A 22,117-nucleotide genomic window follows, 5' to 3' on the forward strand; every position below is an offset into this window, starting at 1 on the left:
TGCAACCCTCGATGTTGCCAACCTGATATCGTCATCTAATCCATATGCTAACCTAACCTAACCTAACCTAAACTAAACTAAACTAAACTAAACTAAACTAAACTAAACTAACCTCACCTAACCTAATCCATATGCTAATCTATGCTAACCTAACCTAACCTTACCTAACCTAAACTAACCTAACCTAACCTAAACTAAACTAAACTAAACTAACCTCACCTAACCTAATCCATATGCTAATCTATGCTAACCTAACCTAACCTAACCTAAACTAAACTAAACTAACCTAACCTAATCCATATGCTAATCTATGCTAACCTAACCTAACCTAATCTAAACTAAACTAAACTAAACTAAACTTAACTAACCTAACCTAACCTAATCCATATGCTAATCTATGCTAACCTAACCTAACCTAATCTAACCTAACCTAATCCATATGCTAATCTATGCTAACCTAACCTAACCTAAACTAAACTAAACCTAACCTAACCTAACCTAACCTAATCCATATGCTAATCTATGCTAACCTAACCTAACCTAACCTAATTCATATGCTAATCTATGCTAACCTAACCTAACCTAAACTAAACCTAACCTAACCTAACCTAACCAAACCTAACATAACCTAACCTAACCTAACCTAAACCATATGCTAATCTATGCTAACCTAACCTAACCTAACCTAACCTAACCTAACCTAATCCATATGCTAATCTATGCTAACCTAACCTAACCTAATCCATATGCTAATCTATGCTAACCTAACCTAACCTAAACTAAACTAAACTAACCTAACCTAATCCATATGCTAATCTATGCTAACCTAACCTAACCTAAACTAAACTAAACTAAACTAAACTAAACTAAACCTAACCTAACCTAACCTAACCTAACCTAACCTAACCTAACCTAACCTAACCTAACCTAACCTAACCTAACCTAACCTAACCTAACCTAACCTAACCTAACCAAACCTAACCTAACCTAACCTAACCAAACCTAACCTAACCTAACCTAACCTAATCCATATGCTAATCTATGCTAACCTAACCTAATCCATGCCAATCTATGCTAATCCATGCCAATCTATGCTAATCCATGTCAATCTATACCAATCCGTATGCCAATCTATGCTAATTCGTATACCAATCTATGCTAACCTGTATGCCAATCTATGCTAATCCGTATGCCAATCTATGCTAATCCATATGTTAATCCATGCTAATCCATTTGCCATTTTGTATTTCTAGAAATTTCCACCAACTTCGAATCGTGACGTCACCGTTGCACTTTTCGTCACAGCCGCCATCTTGCATTCGATTTTTTTTTTCGAATTTCAACTTTTCGAAATTTGATGTAAACATCAGCCGCCATCTTTTGCCTTCCTTAATACATACCTAAGACATCACATTTGAAATTAAAATTATTATACAGCCACCATCTTTAATTCCAGCACAGAATACCAGATGGCGCTAAATTCAAAAATTAGTTTCCATAGGAGAAGCCATCTTGGTCCTCAAGTTGGTTGGTAGATGTCGCTAGTATCGCGCACCAAATTCAAAAATTAGTTGCCAGAGGCGCCGCCATCTTGGTTCTCAAGTTGGCTGGTAGATGGCGCCACCGTCGCCATATTTTAGTTCATATAATCGATACCAGATGATACCACCGTCGCCATCTTTAATTCTTAAAATTACTGCCGGAGCGCGCCACCGTCACCATCTTTAATTCTTAAATTTACTGCCGGATGGCGCCAAGTGTTATGTAGTCAGTCGAGTCAGGTCGGGAACGAGTCGAGACAAGTCTAGACAGTCGAGACAAGTCGAGGACAAGACGAGACAAGTCGGTAGCCTGTATTCACCAAGTTCTCTGTTGCCGCCATCTTTAATTCATAAAGTCGCTACCAGATGGCGCCACTGTCGGCCATCTTTAGTTCAAGGCATTGTCGCCGGATGATGCCAAGTTTGAATTTAAAAACCTACAAGTGTTATGCAATGTGTAACCAGTCGAGACAAGTCGAGATAAGTTTGGAACATGAAGCCATATTCTAAACTACGTTTAATCTATATACTGATTGATTAGATCGACTTAGGTCCTTGGTTCGATCCCTGACCGATACAAAACAACTTTAATATTTTAATAAAGTACCACTAAAGTGTCAGGTTTGAGAAAATAAAAACACCGCAAGTTCTTTTAAAAAAACTTTTATTACATAAATTATACACTACCACAAGTACAAAAAACACACAGACAAATTACCAAAGTTTCGTGGATCTCTCGATTCAAACAGTCTTCTTACTATACGGACTATGTCCTTTACATGACTTTAAATGTCTATTCAGTTTATCAGCTCGACATATTGGTACACCACAATTTGCACACAAAGTCGAATTATCGACTTCATTAAAAGGACAGTGATATATTTCGTGTCGTTGTACACTTCGAATATTTGCCAATGTTTTGTTACAAAATATACAGCTTGATTCCGATGAATGTGCAGCCAGTCTATCACAATTCCTGAGGTGCCGTTTTAATCTTCCATATTGTACAAACTTGCTTAAACACCTGTTGCACTGATATTTAATGCGTTCAGAGTTATTACTACAATTGTGTATTACATAATCCCATAATTTCAAGTTTTTGATCTTCTCACAGTACGTGTAGTCGGGTGATGGAACACCGCTGGTTGCTACTTCCTTCATCAATGCCACTGGAACTGTTGACAACCATTGTAACACTGCTGACATGTTAACTTCTGAAGCCGTTGAGGTCTGCTCTGCGGAAGATGTTGCACACGTCGAAATCTCCTGCTGTGCTGAGAGAGCAGGTGTAGCTGTAGACGTCGTTGTCATCGTGCTCTGCACTGATGATGGTAGACCTTCGATCCAGGTTGGTGTAGATAGAGGTAATGATGCCATCGAGTTCTCAAGAATAGCTAGATACAGGTCTATTATGTTATACAAGTCTAACTATCCGATCCATTCATCACAGCAGCCAGAGACGGACTAAAGTCCATATCACCAGGGTCTCACTTATATAGTCTCATCAGATGATACAACACATGAGTTAAAACAATAACCAGGTTCATTATACTCGCACTTTACTTTCTCGAGACATTTTTTATAATGAAGATGTAAGCTATCAAGACGTGAAATTAGTTTTTTGCACTTATTGCACTGAAATTGTATTCTTTTAACATTATTAGAACAACTGCTTCTTTCATGTCTGCGAGCATTTGAGGTGATAGTAAATGATGCGTCACAGTATTTGCACTGACGGAATGTACGCTCTTCATTAGTTGAAGAATCCATTGCTGATGATGAAACTTCAGCTGATGGTGGAACAGCACATATCGAAGTCTCCTCCAGTGTTGTCAGAGGCGTTGCCAACAGGATCTGCTAAAAAAAATCGTCGGTGCTGACGTCATGGTTCCCGCAGTCGATGGTACATCCTCCATCGAGTTCGACGTTAAAGTCGGTAAAGATGACATCGAAATCTCAAGAACAGCTAATTGACACGACTCATGCACCAGAAGAAACAAACTAGGCGATCCTTACACCGCCGACGTCAGTAACAAACTGAGCATCCTGCTGTCTAGGACTCGCTTATATACATGCACCGTATGGAATAATACGCTAGTCAAATCAAGAACCATCAACAATAATACTAGAGTCAAAAACAACATTAAAAATAGAAGGACCGTCAACGAAAAGGCAGCACAATAAAAAAAAAGGCAGCACATTTGTAAACACCATCAACAAAAAGGAAGCACAGTTTAGAAGCACCATCAACGTAAAGGCAGCACATTTTGGAAGCACAATCAATAAAGAGAGCACATTTGGAAGCACCATCAACAAAAGAAAGCACATTTTGGAAGCACCATCAACGTAAAGACAGCACATTTTGGAAGCACAATCAATAAAGGCAGCACATTTGGAAGCACCATCAACAAAAAGAAAACACATTTGGAAACACCATCAACAAATAGGAAGCACATTTTGAAAGCACCACCAACGTAAAGACAGCACATTTTGGAAGCACAATCAATAAAGGCAGCACATTTGGAAGCACCATCAACAAAAAGGAAGCACATTTTGGAAGCACCATCAAACAGACAGCACATTTGGAAACACAAGTTACGAGAACTAAGTCTTAGTTAGAAATCAGAATGCAAGAAATAAAAACATTAAATTTTTACTTTTAATATTTAATTTATTTCTTAACATTATACAAATAGAAGTAAAATAAGTCATTATTGTATGTAGCCAGCTTTCCTCAGTTCTTCGACTATGAAGGATATTTCTTTTATGCGCGAATAGTTTCCTGCACAAAGAGGGCCATGTAGAAGTCTTAGCCGGTCAACCAATAAGTTTGGATCTTTCCACGATGTGTAATCAATCTCTTCTACCACCATCTCACTTGCTTGTTTATTATAAATACTTTTAATATCACAATCGTCCCAGTGATCATAATAAGCGTTTCCAGATTTATTTATTATAACACGTCGTTTCCATCGTTTCGGTCTCGGGTCACCGTAACATTCTTCGATCTTGTCAGCTTTAGGTGCTTCATCTCAGTCTATGCTTTTGTCAACAGCCTCAGAGTCACTGTAACAATCACTGTAGAAGACATCCTCTTCACCCAGATTACCATATGAATTCGATATCGATGATGTCGAAGTGCCATTATCTTCTTCATGCTTCATTTTTAGGAGTCCATCATTTTTACAAAGTAAGAAAGATCTACTTGAATTCGGCTGGAATGTATTCTCACTTTTCACGTTAAGGATTCTTCCATTGTCTTCATTCTTCCATAAATCATCATCATCCTTCAATTTAAGTTCTTCGTCGAGATCGGAAGAGCCACGAACATAACCTCTCTCAAGACAAGGAAAATTATTGTCGTAATACAGATCACTATTCCTTAGTCTAGTAGATCCATCGTTGTCCTCTGGCTTGTACGCAGTGTAATACCCCAAGTGTCTTAAAGAATAAATAAATAATAAGGTTAAAAGATTTGGAAGCTTTGATTACTGAGGCCCTCAATTAATAACTATAAAAGTCAACAACAGAGGCGACACTAGGAGTAAACAAAGAAAATTTAGGGACTCCCTACAAATACTTGGGAGTAAAAGGATCGTTATTATATATTAAATAAATAAAAACAACTGTTACGTCTATAGACTTCCTTATTTTATTAATCATTGTTATTTTTTTTTTGATAGATTAAATTTTCCTTAGTAAAGACTGTTTTTCATTGATAAGTGATCTTATTTACATAACTCACAATTACACTTATTATATGATATTCCTTAACGTTATTTACGATAGGGCCGGCCCTGAATGTATAACAAAAATTAAAATATTTAAAAACAAGAATGAAATTAACATTGGTAACTTTAAAGATTGTACATATAGTCCTTCCAAAACATAATATAAATTTCTTCTCCTCGAACTGCCTTTAACTGTCCGCTGTCTTATCTGGGTTACACTAATCTTGGGTTCGTGAATAAAAAGATAGAATTATGCGGGTATCACCCGGGGCTGTAGGTAGACGGTGATCAAGGTAGTAGGCCTAATGATGTTGGATTCTGCGCAGGAACCGACTCCAGAGGTTCTGGCAGAGGATTTTGGTTGCCCCAAACTTGGAACCCTGTCAAAACAGGGTGTTGGTCCTGGCGCTCAGGAGAGGGCGTCTCGTCTCCGCAAACTCGAACCACGATTCGCGGTAGCCACGGAAGTCATCATGATTAATTTAAAAAAAATTTATATAAAAATACTAAGTTTCTCTACTATCAACTAAACTACTGACTGGTTAATAATTTTAGCTAGGGACTCCATCCCTTTAGTCTGAGAAGACTACATAATATAAGATGTCGATGATTCGCACAAGATCGCAGATACAAACGGTACCAGTCAGTCCGGAGGCGCGCACCGAAGTAAGTTCAGAGCGGGATATCACCAGGATATCATAAGCGCGGGGTCTCTAGAGAATGGGAGGGGGGGTAGGCTCTGGGCCGAAAATGACCGAGTCCACCCGAAGGTGTCCGGCATAAAAAAATTAGATCTTACTGGAGTGACTGCGCGACTGAGGCGCTATATTTTGGTGGCGAGAGGAAGTACTAAAAAATCGACTAGTGACCGACGAGAGTGTCAAGCTAGGGGGTTAATGGAGTAACCAGTGGTGCCACCTAGCGGCCTGATGACATAAGGAGGGGAGAGAGGTTGTCGTTACCTCCGCGCGAGCGCGGTAGTGTCGGCGCTGCCGACGCCTCACAAGTGGCATTAGTTACCACAGCCGTCGCTAGGTGTCGTTAAGGTGCAGAATCGTAACTGCGGCTGTCAAGCCTGAGATGGCCTTGACTTCGGTTAACGTACCCGAGCGGTCGTCGCTCCTAGCCACTTCTGAGAAGAGAGGGTGGGTGAGCAGGCGGGGGGTGGCTTCAAAAAACGCATGGTCTGTGGGACACAAGGCCCACGGGATCCTCCTGTCGTGTCTTGCTGCTAGTGAACCTTATACCGATTCGTGACAGAGTTAGCAGGGCTCAGCACTGCTTCACAAGCTGCTCTTAGCAAAAGATAGTCACGTGAATAAATAAAGTTACCAGCCCCGACGTGCCTGGAGGCGGGAGAAATATTAGCCAGAATGCTAGCCTAGCATGAGGCTGGGAAAGAAAATCCGCTCGCCTCTGAGAACAGAGGCTGAGGGCCTGGCCGTAAAGAAAATAAGATGAGAGAAAAAAAAAAATAATATTTCCAAAAATATTTCAGATTACAAATTTTTTAAATAAAACGTGCCTAAATACTTAATACACGGCACATACTCCCCCGCGTTAAAGCGGAGCTTAGGGGAAAGCAAAAACAAAAACCAAAAACTTCAGTAGGACGAGAACCAGGTTCGCCTGTATCCTACTACTTACATGCTAAAACACAAAAAAAAATATTAAACACTCTTATGAACTAATGTGCACATTCTTAATGACTAACATGATTAAATTCATTATCTTAATTAAAATTATTAACTTAAGTGGCCACTTAAATTAACACCTTATATTAAGTTTTCTTACCAATTAGTACCATGGATTTTTATTGTAACTTAATGTTACTACCTAGGTTTTGTATTCTTCAGTTAAACTCCTTATTGAGTCTTAAATATATATATCTGGCATGCCAAGGCTTAGAGAAAGTAATCGCTCCTATTTTAAATTCGGATGCGCCTTCTTAAGGTGGGAGATGTGCGCTCGTGTCACATACTCTCCGGAACTGGGGTCGGCTAGACTCACAGTCACTGGGGTTAGAAATCGTTGGATCTGTAATGGTCCAGTCCAGCGATAAGATAACTTGGCCGATCGCTTATCGATGGCCTTACTCTGCGGATGTGCTTTGCACATTACCGTGTCACCTACCCTGTAGGGGTTAGGGGAGCGGTACTTATTGTACCTTCTCTGACTTGTTTGGTGAGCCAAATTTAAATTCCTACGCGCCTTTCTCCAAATCTCCGTGATGTCCTTGGGATCATCCGGCAGTAGGTCTTCGAGAGACCAAAGATTGGAAAGGGGTGTGTTGGGCTTATAAGTAAACATAATCTCAAATGGGGTGGATTTGTGACCTTCATGTCTGGCATAATTAAATGCCATCTGTAACCACACCAAATTACTGTCCCATCTTTCCTGCGCATTCGCGTGGAACGCTATGAGCGCCGAACGAAGATTTCTATTAAATCTCTCCGCGTGCGAGGGTTTAGGGTAGTATGGCGATGTGGTCACATGCTGTATACCATGCGAGAAACACATGTTCTTGAAAGTTCTGGATGTAAACTGTGTTCCGTTGTCGGATACAATTATGTTCGGTAATCCAGAAGTTTTAAAAATATGATTTTGTAATGCATGCACAGTGGTGTCAGCTGTAGCCTTACGGAGTGAAATAAGCCAAACAAATTTCGAAAAGGCATCTATGCCCACAAGAAGCATAGAGTGTCCGGATTTGGATCGGGGAAATGGCCCTACAAAATCAATAAAAAGTTTTTGCATAGGTCTTTCGGCTACTTCTGAGGCAAGAAAACCGTACTGTGTATTTTGTGCAGGTTTACTTAATGCACATAGCTTACATAACTTAACTCGCTGTGTAATGTCCCGGTGCATTCCTTCCCAAATAAAATGGCGTCGGATACCTTGAATGGTTTTATAAATACCTAAATGGGCACCGAGAGGTGAACTATGGTAATATGTGAAAATCATATCACGCAGATTTTGTGGAAGAACAATTTTAAAGTGCCTTGACTGTTGTGTACGTTTTTGTAGGAGACCTTTAGCTAACTTATAAAATTTCGGAGCTGTACCCGCTTTAACTTTTTCAATTATTTTTGCCAAATATGGGTCGGCTTGTTGATGTGTTTGTATGTCCTGAAAAGCTAAGGGGAAATCGGTTAGGAGTGCCTGACACGAAATCTGAGGTTCCTCCTGAGATATTGTTTCGGAGGGGTTCTCGAACATTCGAGAAAGTGTGTCAGCCACAATGTTTTGAGTACCGCGAATATGTTGAATATTAAATTTGAGAGAAGAAATTTTGGTGATCCACCTTCCAAGTTTTCCTAATTGTTTAGGGTGAGCTAACAGCCAAGCGAGCGCCTGATTATCAGTTTCCAATAGAAATTCCCTATGTTCCAGAAACTGTCCGAATTTATCAATACCAAAAACTACTGCTAAACATTCCAATTCATACACTGAAGATGCTTTCCTTTCCTGAAAAGTTAATGTACGTGAGGCGAAGGCAATGGGTTGCCTGGCGCCATCTATTTCCTGTGACAATACCGCCCCTATAGAAACACTTGAGGCGTCTTTTTGTAAAATAAAGGGTTTACTAAAATCTGCCATGCGCAGAACAGGTGGATTCGCTATAGCTTCTTTCAAGAAATTAAATGCCTTGTCTTGTTCAGGACTCCAAATATATTGTGCAGACTCCAGGCAAGTGCAACGATACCGAGAGTACTGGCCGAGGCCACAGAGGGAGGGGGGCGAATTGTCTTATCCCTTATTTTGACCTCGGCCAGTAAACTCGCCCCTTTTAAGAACAGACCCCCGTCTGAAAGACATTATACATATCTCCTACCTGGCACCTATATGGGACATTAGTGCAGCAAGCGCCCATAGATGGCGACAAACGATTTATGAACAAACAGACTAAATAAGTATTGTACCTTTGCCACAATGGATCTCTGGCACTAATTATCTGTCATATTTATTATATAAGGGTTGTAAATATTTAATTAATAATATGCAGTGTGCTGTGATATGTATAACAGTGTATTATAATGGTGTCTCACTGACCAATCTGTAAAGCTGGAGGACATAACCATCCAGCAATGTTTAACCAGACAGAGAGTTCTTACCCTTGAGCAATCTGGGTAATAAATAATATAAATGGTATCTGAACTCTACATTTAATTTTTACTTCACTGTTCTTTCTCTCTCCCTCCTTCTCTTGTTGCTGGAGCGGCCGTTCGAGGATTTCGCTCGAGCTTTCCTCCTCTCCCTGGAGCGGCCCCTCGGGGATCACACTCTAGACTCCCTTCTCTCCCTGGAGTGGCCCCTCGGGCATTATGCTCTAGACTCCCTTCTCTCCCTGGAGTGGCCCCTCGGGCATTATGCTCTAGACTCCCTTCTCTCCCTGGAGTGGCCCCTCGGGCATTATGCTCTAGACTCCCTCCTCTCCCTGGAGTGGCCCCTCGGGCATTATGCTCTAGACTCCCTCCTCTCCCTGGAGCGGCCCCTCGGGCATTATGCTCTAGACTCCCTCCTCTCCCTGGAGTGGCCCCTCGGGCATTATGCTCTAGACTCCCTCCTCTCCCTGGAGTGGCCCCTCGGGCATTATGCTCTAGACTCCCTCCTCTCCCTGGAGTGGCCCCTCGGGCATTATGCTCTAGACTCCCTCCTCTCCCTGGAGTGGCCCCTCGGGCATTATGCTCTAGACTCCCTCCTCTCCCTGGAGTGGCCCCTCGGGCATTACGCTCTAGACTCCCTCCTCTCCCTGGAGTGGCCCCTCGGGCATTACGCTCTAGACTCCCTCCTCTCCCTGGAGTGGCCCCTCGGGCATTATGCTCTAGACTCCCTCCTCTCCCTGGAGTGGCCCCTCGGGCATTATGCTCTAGACTCCCTCCTCTCCCTGGAGTGGCCCCTCGGGCATTATGCTCTAGACTCCCTTCTCTCCCTGGAGTGGCCCCTCGGGCATTATGCTCTAGACTCCCTCCTCTCCCTGGAGTGGCCCCTCGGGCATTATGCTCTAGACTCCCTTCTCTCCCTGGAGTGGCCCCTCGGGCATTATGCTCTAGACTCCCTCCTCTCCCTGGAGTGGCCCCTCGGGCATTATGCTCTAGACTCCCTTCTCTCCCTGGAGTGGCCCCTCGGGCATTATGCTCTAGACTCCCTCCTCTCCCTGGAGTGGCCCCTCGGGCATTATGCTCTAGACTCCCTTCTCTCCCTGGAGTGGCCCCTCGGGCATTATGCTCTAGACTCCCTTCTCTCCCTGGAGTGGCCCCTCGGGCATTATGCTCTAGACTCCCTCCTCTCCCTGGAGTGGCCCCTCGGGCATTATGCTCTAGACTCCCTCCTCTCCCTGGAGTGGCCCCTCGGGCATTACGCTCTAGACTCCCTTCTCTCCCTGGAGTGGCCCCTCGGGCATTATGCTCTAGACTCCCTCCTCTCCCTGGAGTGGCCCCTCGGGCATTACGCTCTAGACTCCCTTCTCTCCCTGGAGTGGCCCCTCGGGCATTATGCTCTAGACTCCCTCCTCTCCCTGGAGTGGCCCCTCGGGCATTATGCTCTAGACTCCCTTCTCTCCCTGGAGTGGCCCCTCGGGCATTATGCTCTAGACTCCCTCCTCTCCCTGGAGTGGCCCCTCGGGCATTACGCTCTAGACTCCCTTCTCTCCCTGGAGTGGCCCCTCGGGCATTATGCTCTAGACTCCCTCCTCTCCCTGGAGCGGCCCCTCGGGCATTACGCTCTAGACTCCCTCCTCTCCCTGGAGCGGCCCCTCGGGCATTATGCTCTAGACTCCCTCCTCTCCCTGGAGCGGCCCCTCGGGCATTATGCTCTAGACTCCCTCCTCCCCCTGGAGCGGCCCCTCGGGCATTATGCTCTAGACTCCCTCCTCTCCCTGGAGTGGCCCCTCGGGCATTATGCTCTAGACTCCCTTCTCTCCCTGGAGTGGCCCCTCGGGCATTATGCTCTAGACTCCCTCCTCTCCCTGGAGTGGCCCCTCGGGCATTATGCTCTAGACTCCCTCCTCTCCCTGGAGTGGCCCCTCGGGCATTATGCTCTAGACTCCCTTCTCTCCCTGGAGTGGCCCCTCGGGCATTATGCTCTAGACTCCCTTCTCTCCCTGGAGTGGCCCCTCGGGCATTATGCTCTAGACTCCCTCCTCTCCCTGGAGTGGCCCCTCGGGCATTATGCTCTAGACTCCCTCCTCTCCCTGGAGTGGCCCCTCGGGCATTATGCTCTAGACTCCCTCCTCTCCCTGGAGTGGCCCCTCGGGCATTATGCTCTAGACTCCCTTCTCTCCCTGGAGTGGCCCCTCGGGCATTACGCTCTAGACTCCCTCCTCTTCCTGGAGCGGCCCCTCGGGCATTACGCTCTAGACTCCCTCCTCTCCCTGGAGCGGCCCCTCGGGCATTACGCTCTAGACTCCCTCCTCTCCCTGGAGCGGCCCCTCGGGCATTACGCTCTAGACTCCCTCCTCTCCCTGGAGCGGCCCCTCGGGCATTACGCTCTAGACTCCCTCCTCTCCCTGGAGCGGCCCCTCGGGCATTACGCTCTAGACTCCCTCCTCTCCCTGGAGCGGCCCCTCGGGCATTACGCTCTACACTCCCTCCTCTCCCTGGAGCGGCCCCTCGGGCATTACGCTCTAGACTCCCTCCTCTCCCTGGAGCGGCCCCTCGGGCATTACGCTCTAGACTCCCTCCTCTCCCTGGAGCGGCCCCTCGGGCATTACGCTCTAGACTCCCTCCTCTCCCCGGAGCGGCCCCTCGGGCATTACGCTCTAGACTCCCTCCTCTCCCCGGAGCGGCCCCTCGGGCATTACGCTCTAGACTCCCTCCTCTCCCTGGAGCGGCCCCTCGGGCATTACGCTCTAGTCTCCCTCCTCTCCCTGGAGTGGCCCCTCGGGCATTACGCTCTAGACTCCCTCCTCCCCCTGGAGCGGCCCCTCGGGCATTACGCTCTAGACTCCCTCCTCTCCCTGGAGCGGCCCCTCTGGCATTACGCTCTAGACTCCCTCCTCTCCCTGGAGCGGGGATTTCGCTCTAGACTCCCTCCTCCCCCTGGAGCGGCCCCTCGGGCATTACGCTCTAGACTCCCTCCTCTCCCTGGAGCGGCCCCTCGGGCATTACGCTCTAGACTCCCTCCTCTCCCTGGAGCGGCCCCTCGGGCATTACGCTCTAGACTCCCTCCTCCCCCTGGAGTGGCCCTCGGGGATTACGCTCTAGCTTCCCTCCTCCCCCTGGAGCGGCCTCTTGGGTATTATGCTCTAGACTCCCTCCTCCCCCTGGAGCGGCCCCTCGGGCATTACGCTCTAGACTCCCTCCTCTCCCTGGAGCGGCCCCTCGGGCATTACGCTCTAGACTCCCTCCTCTCCCCGGAGCGGCCCCTCGGGCATTACGCTCTAGACTCCCTCCTCTCCCCGGAGCGGCCCCTCGGGCATTACGCTCTAGACTCCCTCCTCTCCCCGGAGCGGCCCCTCGGGCATTACGCTCTAGACTCCCTCCTCTCCCCGGAGCGGCCCCTCGGGCATTACGCTCTAGACTCCCTCCTCTCCCTGGAGCGGCCCCTCGGGCATTACGCTCTAGACTCCCTCCTCTCCCTGGAGCGGCCCCTCGGGCATTACGCTCTAGACTCCCTCCTCTCCCCGGAGCGGCCCCTCGGGCATTACGCTCTAGACTCCCTCCTCTCCCCGGAGCGGCCCCTCGGGCATTACGCTCTAGACTCCCTCCTCTCCCCGGAGCGGCCCCTCGGGCATTACGCTCTAGACTCCCTCCTCTCCCCGGAGCGGCCCCTCGGGCATTACGCTCTAGACTCCCTCCTCTCCCTGGAGCGGCCCCTCGGGCATTACGCTCTAGACTCCCTCCTCTCCCTGGAGCGGCCCCTCGGGCATTACGCTCTAGACTCCCTCCTCTCCCCGGAGCGGCCCCTCGGGCATTACGCTCTAGACTCCCTCCTCTCCCCGGAGCGGCCCCTCGGGCATTACGCTCTAGACTCCCTCCTCTCCCTGGAGCGGCCCCTCGGGCATTACGCTCTAGACTCCCTCCTCTCCCAGGAGCGGCCCCTCGGGCATTACGCTCTAGACTCCCTCCTCTCCCTGGAGCGGCCCCTCGGGCATTACGCTCTAGACTCCCTCCTCTCCCTGGAGCGGCCCCTCGGGCATTACGCTCTAGACTCCCTCCTCTCCCTGGAGCGGCCCCTCGGGCATTACGCTCTAGACTCCCTCCTCTCCCCGGAGCGGCCCCTCGGGCATTACGCTCTAGACTCCCTCCTCTCCCCGGAGCGGCCCCTCGGGCATTACGCTCTAGACTCCCTCCTCTCCCCGGAGCGGCCCCTCGGGCATTACGCTCTAGACTCCCTCCTCTCCCCGGAGCGGCCCCTCGGGCATTACGCTCTAGACTCCCTCCTCTCCCTGGAGTGGCCCCTCGGGCATTACGCTCTAGACTCCCTCCTCCCCCTGGAGCGGCCCCTCGGGCATTACGCTCTAGACTCCCTCCTCTCCCTGGAGCGGCCCCTCGGGCATTACGCTCTAGACTCCCTCCTCTCCCTGGAGCGGCCCCTCGGGCATTACGCTCTAGACTCCCTCCTCCCCCTGGAGCGGCCCCTCGGGCATTACGCTCTAGACTCCCTCCTCTCCCTGGAGCGGCCCCTCGGGCATTACGCTCTAGACTCCCTCCTCCCCCTGGAGCGGCCCCTCGGGCATTACGCTCTAGACTCCCTCCTCTCCCTGGAACGGCCCCTCGGGGATTTCGCTCTAGACTCCCTCCTCCCCCTGGAGCGGCCCCTCGGGCATTACGCTCTAGACTCCCTCCTCCCCCTGGAGCGGCCCCTCGGGCATTACGCTCTAGACTCCCTCCTCTCCCTGGAGTGGCCCCTCGGGCATTACGCTCTAGACTCCCTCCTCCCCCTGGAGCGGCCCCTCGGGCATTACGCTCTAGACTCCCTCCTCTCCCTGGAGCGGCCCCTCGGGCATTACGCTCTAGACTCCCTCCTCTCCCTGGAGCGGCCCCTCGGGCATTACGCTCTAGACTCCCTCCTCCCCCTGGAGCGGCCCCTCGGGCATTACGCTCTAGACTCCCTCCTCCCCCTGGAGCGGCCCCTCGGGCATTATGCTCTAGACTCCCTCCTCTCACTGGAGCGGCCCCTCGGGGATTATGTTCTAGGCTCCTTCTTGCTCGCCATCCCCTTCCCCCCTTTTAGCCATTGCCCCCCCCCCACACTCCCTCATCACCATCGACAATCCTCCCCGGCCGCTGGCCCCTGCAGCTTTGCATCGAGGGAAGTCCGCCCCAAGATCCTCGGCCGCAGACCACCTCGGCCCGACTCACCGCTCGACTACAGGAGCTCTTCGGCCGCACCTGAAACACTGCATGACCGTCGATCTCTGCCAGGGACACGTGAATGTGTAATTGCGAAAAAATGTAAAACATTCTCGACGATCTTGAAGGTAAATAGCAAACATGTATAAATGTTATAGTTAAAATAATCTCTTCGTTAAAGTAATAAACATATTTGAATTAATGAGTGCAAATAAAAGTAAATTTATCAATTAAATTGTAAATTTCATTTCACTCCTTCTTTGTATCAATACAAAATAGTGATAATTCAATAAAAATTATTAGTAGTATGTAAATATATTTCCTAGATCAGGCCTCAGGCGGTGGAGCCGAGAGCCGGCTCCACCATCTTGGATTGTGACGTCACGGCGGCCATCTTGGATGGTTGTGACCTTGACCTTTGACCTTGACCTTGAATTTGATCCTCAAAAATTGCCAAAATCCGCCAAAATTGGGCAAAATTTGCCCAAAATTCCTCAAAATTCGCCAAAATTTCCATTTCTGTGGAAAAAAAGTTCCACCAAAAAATCTCAAAAAATTCCACAAATAAAAAATTTCTCTTTTCGAGGGAAAAATTTCCCGTTTCGAGGGAAAAATTCCCGTTTTTAGTCCTTAAAAATCCCAGCGGCTGAAAATTCCTAAAACTGGCTTAAGCATCCTTAACTCAAGCCTCAGTTAAGCCATTTCTAGGAATAAGGATACCATGACCGCCATCTTGGATTATGTCGTCACCGTTGCATTTTTCGCTACGGTCGCCATCTTTAACTTTTTTATTTATTATCCGATTTTAATAAAAAAAATTCAAATAATAAAATTTTAATAAAAATATTTCCAAAACATACATTAACGACACGGAGCTCAGAGTCCTCGGTTCGAACCCGACGAATGCAAAAAAATGAAAATGGTGACCGATCATTCCTCACAGTGGCTGCAGGCAGACTGGCCCCCCCACCACTTTTTTTTCAAAGCATATATAACATCATCTAGTATGACGTCATGTCCGCCATCTTTTCTTCGTCTGCTGGAAGCCATCATCATTGTATCGTCGGCTAGAGTGCGCTGACGCCATGTTAGTTTAATTCTTACCCACTAGAGTGCAGTAATCATTTACTACTGTGACACCCGCCATCTTGTCATTTGGCCGCCATCTTGAAAATCCGTGATTATTTAGCTAGAAAATCGGGAATAATTCCAAAATTCATCAAAAAATTAACTTATTAGAATTCTGATTGATTATATCGATTCCCGGCCTTGGTTCGATCCCCTAGCCGATACAAACCAACTTTAATATTTTAAAAAAGTACCACTAAAGTGACAGGTTTGAGAAAATAAAAAACACCACAATTTCTTTTAAGAAAACTTTTATTACATACATACTACACTACTACAAGTACAAAAAAAATACACTGACAAATTACTAAAGTCTTGTGGATTTCTCGACGTCTGCATCTGCCACCCATGTATTAAAGCGAGGTGGAAAGCCCCACCACTTGACGTAGGACAGTCCATTTCTTCGTTTTATAATCTTCTCCACCAAGTACGTATCGGGATACAACGTAGGCTGAATCTCTTCGGCATAGAAGCCGCCATGGATAGGTTTGTGGTCCAAATCTTCGAGGTAGTAGGTCCTAGGCTCTGATTCACGAACATGTGTCACACGGAAAAGTTCGGGACTCCAGTTCGCAGTGAAACCTTTCTCGAAGATACCTTTCTGCTTGGAGATTCGCACAATGTCACCGACGTTAGCTTTACGCTTTCGTGGATCTTTCTTCTTCGTGTTGGAAAACACTGTTTGAAGCAGGCGATTGTCCGTTACGTCCTTTGGCTTCATTTTCGTGGTAGAATGCACCGTGGAATTATACTCGCTTATTAGTTTCGGCAAGATGTCAAGCCACTTGTAATTTCCGTTAGCCGTGAACTGTCGCCACATCTTGGAACGCAAAGTTCTGTTAAACCTTTCGACAACGGAGGCTTTGACGTTACTAAATGTAGAGTAGTGTTTGATGTCATACTTCTTCATCAAAGCCTTGAAGGTTGCATTGTAGAATTCTTTCCCGAGGTCCGTTTGCAGGTGCGACGGTACACGTCCATCACGCAAAATATTGTTCATGGCCTTGGTTACGTCAGTTGCAGTCTTTGATTTTACAGGTCTCGCCCAAGCGAACTTGCTATAAACATCGATGACTGTCAACATGTACTTGAAACCTTTATTCAATCGGGAATACGGTATCATCTCAACAAGGTCCGCCTGGAATAAATCGTCAATTCCACGAACTATGACTTTGCGACGAAGGTATTTCCGTCTAGCAGGAGCATGAAGTTCGCGAGCGATTCCGGTTCGACTCATTGTATGTAGCCGGCTTCCCTCAGTTCTTCAAGTATGGAGACTATTTCGTTGATGTGCGAATAGTTTCCTACACTAAGCGAAGCATGTAGAATTCTAAGGCGATCAACTAATTCATTAGGGTCGTCCCAATATACATAGTCAAATATCGGACCACTTTCTAGCTTTTTTAAACCTTCGCCATGTATTGTTAGTTCACTGAAGAGATTAGCGAGAATGTCGATTTTTTCATGATCTACGTCTTTATATACACCACTATCTGGATCGTTATCGCGAAAATGTGCATTGGTTAGCTCTAGCAGTTTTTTGTACTCTTGTAAGTCGTTGTGAGAATATCCTTTAGGCTCCTTGCGAAACAGCAATTCGTACAGACCCGGAGTCACGCGTGTTTTGAACGCTTCTACGCGCACGATGTTTCCTGGTAGAAAGTCTATTTCTTTAGCGCCGAGGAACCATTTATTATGTTTTCTGTACACTCCGTAGGTCGTGTCATTATTCCGGCTCGTAAACGATATCAGGTATGGTCGGACCATTGCATTAACTTGATGTCCCTTTTTCGGTATTTTCTTCTTGTGCATGGACTCTGTACTTGTTAAGTCCTCTTGTTCTCGATCTGGTTCATACTTTCTCTTCTTTACAGTCGGCATTTAATCTTCAACTTCTGTCTTCACAATGATGGCTGGTTCTTCCTTGTTTTTAAGTTCGTCGAGGCGACTAGTGATTGGTTTAAATATCTCCTCATTTTCCATCTCACGTGCAAGTCTGGTTCGTCTAGCAAGTAAATATTTTTCACGAACAGACTGTATAGCTCGATGAAGGTCACCGGCCAGGTCCGACATTGTACTGGCTGAAAACGTATTGCAAGACCTCCTTATATACTTTTTTATTCGTTCGCAGAAACTTCTTTCTTGTGTTTGGCCAAATCTGAATTTGTTGACAAGTGAGATAGTGATGCTTTCAGACTACTTTGAAAAGTCCTCAGATCGTCACGTCTTTGTGCATTCGATACTTCGATCATGTCGCGAATGCGAGAATCCGAAGCTTCCACGCGCTGGTCTATGGCTACGAGATACTCAAGTAATTCCTTTTTCACACTGTCTACTTTTTGAGCCAGTAGCGAAATGTATTTGCGGATAACATCGTCATGAGACTTGAGAGCAGTACGTAAGTCTCGACTGCTACGGCCGAATTTCGAAATGCTATGACTCATGTTTGGCGATAAACTGATCGAAACTTCGTCTGTACCTGCCCTTATATAGAGGCCAGTCTTTGACTATAACTAGGAATCCGTGTTCTTCTTTCCAACACAAGGAGCACATATCTTTGAATTCCAGGAATGTCATGTCGGTGTTTACGTGATCGTCATAAGCATGGCGTAAATTAAGTTCGTCCATGCGAAACAAAACTATGACATTCGCATTATCACGCAGCAAATGTTTGGGTATTCTACCGTACGTCTGACACAGGTATACGCAGTCTACCTTGGCATGTCTGCCCATGGAAAAGTACTCTTGTATTATGCCTTGTTTCTCACAAGCCACATCATCGAACACAAACACTGAATTGGCTTTTGCTTCGCTTGGAGGTACAACATCGGTATTATCGCTAAACGGAAAATACTCCAGACCATCCACCGAGCGAAGAACAGTTGCTAGGCGCTGGTACTTTGGCTGTTGCAACGACTTGGAATACAAGTAAACGTTCTCGAACCGAAGACCGTTTGGTTCCTCCAGTAAACTCAGTAAAACACACGTCTTGCCACAGTTGGACGGACCCGCCATTATGCAACGTACGGCAGAAGGCAACAGTAAGCCATGTCGTGATTCACGCGCACTAAATACATCGTCTTGCGTAATGCGTACGGGCAAACACACGTCTTGCTTGACGACCTGCATTGTACTAAAGTAATTGTATAAAATCAAACACATTTATACTTTCTGGTCAGTTGTGCGTAATGACTCGAAGAGGTAAGAACAAAAAACACATCGGTGCAGGACTCGTGAACTCGCTGATAAACAATCTGCCATTCGAGCTACACATTCCCGGCTACAGATTCTGCGGCCCCGGCACTAAACTAGCGAAAAGGTTAGCTCGCGGTGACGTGGGCATTAATTCTCTCGACGAAAAGTGCAAGCAGCACGATATCGCATATTCATTAAGCAAGGATCTGCAATCCAGGCACAGAGCAGATCAGATATTGGCACAGGAAGCCGAAGATATAAGCAAATCGTCGAACGCGGGACTAGGAGAGAAAATCACAGCGTGGGGCGTATCTAAAATCATGAAGGCAAAGACGAAATTAGGACTGGGTGCTCGTCGAACCAGCTACATCAAGTCAAAGACTAACTCACGCAAGACCAAGAAACGCAAGATCGGTGCAGGCGTGCAAAAAGCCAAGCAAAAATTACAGACTCTCGACAAGAAGATTATAGGAGGATTTCTTCCTTTGCTTTTGCCTGCATTGGGTGCTCTCGGCGGCCTCATCGGTGCAACGAGCGGTATAGTGCGGGCAGTCAACACTTCGAAGAATGAGCGCAAGCAGTTAAAAGAAGCACAGCGACACAATGCCAGCATGGAAGCCATTGCCATCGGTAAAAAAAACGGTGCAGGACTCTACTTGCAACTTCACAAGACAGGTCGTGGCATGAAAAAGAAACGAATGAAAAAATCCTAAGTTTCCTACCGAAACGACCGCTCACCAACGTAGATTTAATAAAGAACGCACGCAAACTGAAAATACCAAATTTCCGAGGTGTATTTATGCGAAACACTTTGCCCAGCAAGCCAAAGACACGTGAGTGCGCCATAATTAATTTAGACACGTCGGCGGGTCGAGGCACGCACTGGGTGGCGTACATAAAGTCTGGAAAAAAAGCTACTTACTACGACAGTTTTGGAAATTTACGACCTCCGCCAGAACTTAGGTTGTACCTGGGCCGGTCCACTACGTTGTTTTACAATTACGAAACGGAACAGAAGCCTAATCAAACAAACTGCGGACACTTGTGTCTTCGCTTTTTAACAAACAAAAATTAGCTGACAAATAAAAATTGCTACTTAAAGGTTGTGTAGTGATGATAATTTATTAGTCATGTCGATAACACTTACCTTAACAGGTCACGCATCTGAGCTGCGGGCGGTTCATTTCCCGCCTCTGGATTTAGATGGAGAATGGTGTATCGGACTCGTAGATTTTCAAACGTATAATGCCATACCTAATATCGACGAAGAAAATTGCAAGATCTGCTTCCTGAAAAGCGATGGGACCGCTCATGAAATACAGTTACCTGTTGGCTCTTACGAAATTGACGACATTGCAAATTACATCAGGGATATGTTACCACAGGATGTAGACTTTCAACTGCGTGGAAATCCAAACACTCAAAAAAGCATTCTAACATGCAGTGAAAATGTCGACTTTACGAAACCTGGGACCATAGGTACGATGCTCGGATTCGAATCAAAGGTTTATGATACAGGAAGAACGTATGAATCTACGCGCGCAGTAAACATTTTGCCTGTGAATGTCATAAAAATAAACTGTAATTTGGCAAGTGGAACGTATCTCAACGGAAGACTAAGCAACATGCTGCACGAGTTTTCGCCGATGGTCCCGCCAGGATATAAACTGGTCGAAGTACCGCAAAGTATCATTTACGTTCCAGTCGTCGTGAAGTGCGCACACGAAGTCGTCGTCCGAATCGTTGACCAGCGAGGACGATTGGTGAATTTTCAAGACGAAGAAATTACATTACGTCTGCACTTGAAGCGATGGGCATAAAGTTCGTAACACCGAACAGTTATAAAAGAAATCGTATTGCCGTGAATAAGAACAGTTCTCTAACAGACATCGGCGCGTTAACACCTGACAACATAAAGTATCTTCTCAGTATTGGACAAGTGCCGAATAAATATGGAAGACGAAATCCTCAACGTGGACGATCCGGTCATTTTTGATGACAGCATTACGAAAATGGAATTGCACGAGTACCAGCCTTTCCTACTCGGACCGTACGCACTACTATCGGAAGTACGCATTGCAGTACAGCACCAGGATATTTGTACTTTACCTTCACAGTCATTTCTACGTATAAGAGGCACGCTTACAAAAGCGGATGGTACGCACCCGACAACGACATCAATATCCTGCAATGGTATTCTTCACCTAATCGAGCGCATTACATATGTACTCAATGGTGTCGAGGTAGACCAGACGAGAGATGTAGGCATAACATCTGCTATGAAAAATTACCTTTCGCTCACGCCAAATGAACTGTCTGCTGCAAAGATGGCCGGTTGGGCTCTCGAGGATGAATATAAGCTTCCGGTTTATGCCGAAGGGAAGTTCGAAGTTTGTGTTTCTCTGTCCATGCTTCTTGGATTCGCTGAGGACTACAAGCATATAATCATTAATTCGAAACAAGAGCTCGTACTGCTTCTAGCCAACACGCACATTAATGCAATTGTCGCCGCTGCAGAAAACCCTCAAGATGTCTCGCTAACACTACAGTCTATCGAGTGGATGCTGCCCCACATATAAGTGAGCACCGTTGAGCGAGTCAAGATGTTGAAGAACATAGAAAATGGCAAGAACTTCGATGTGCCATTCCGATCCTGGAGCCTGGAAACTTATCCTGGCTTGCCTCATAGTCAGCGTATCAATTGGATAGTAAAGTCCAGCTTCGCTACGGAAAAACCAAGATACATCATCGTCGGGCTTCAGACCGGAAGACAGCTCAATGCAGGAGTAAGTCGCTCCGTATTCGATAACTGTCAAATACGTAATGTAAAAATATTTTTAAACAGTGAAAGTTATCCGTACGTTGACATGAACATGGATTTTGAAAGTGGAAGATTTCTTCTAGCATATCAAATGTATGCCAAGTTTCAGCAAGCTTACTACGGGCGGATACAGTCACCGATACTGAGTCCCGACAGTTTCAAGAACAAGGCACCGTTAATGGTGTTTGACGTTTCCAAACAGGATGATCGTATAAATTCAAACATCATCGACTGTAGGATCGAGATAACGACTAGCGGAAATATTCCGCCAAACACCTATGCTTTTTGTCTGATACTTCACGATCGGCTTGCATCGTACAATTGTCGAGACAAACTTGTGAAAATTCTTACATAAATACTGTTTCTTTTTCGATAATAATTTAGTTATGACCGAGCATTGCTAGC

Source organism: Bacillus rossius, chromosome 7 (assembly GCF_032445375.1).
Source record: "Bacillus rossius redtenbacheri isolate Brsri chromosome 7, Brsri_v3, whole genome shotgun sequence".
Lineage (NCBI taxonomy): Eukaryota > Metazoa > Arthropoda > Insecta > Phasmatodea > Bacillidae > Bacillus > Bacillus rossius.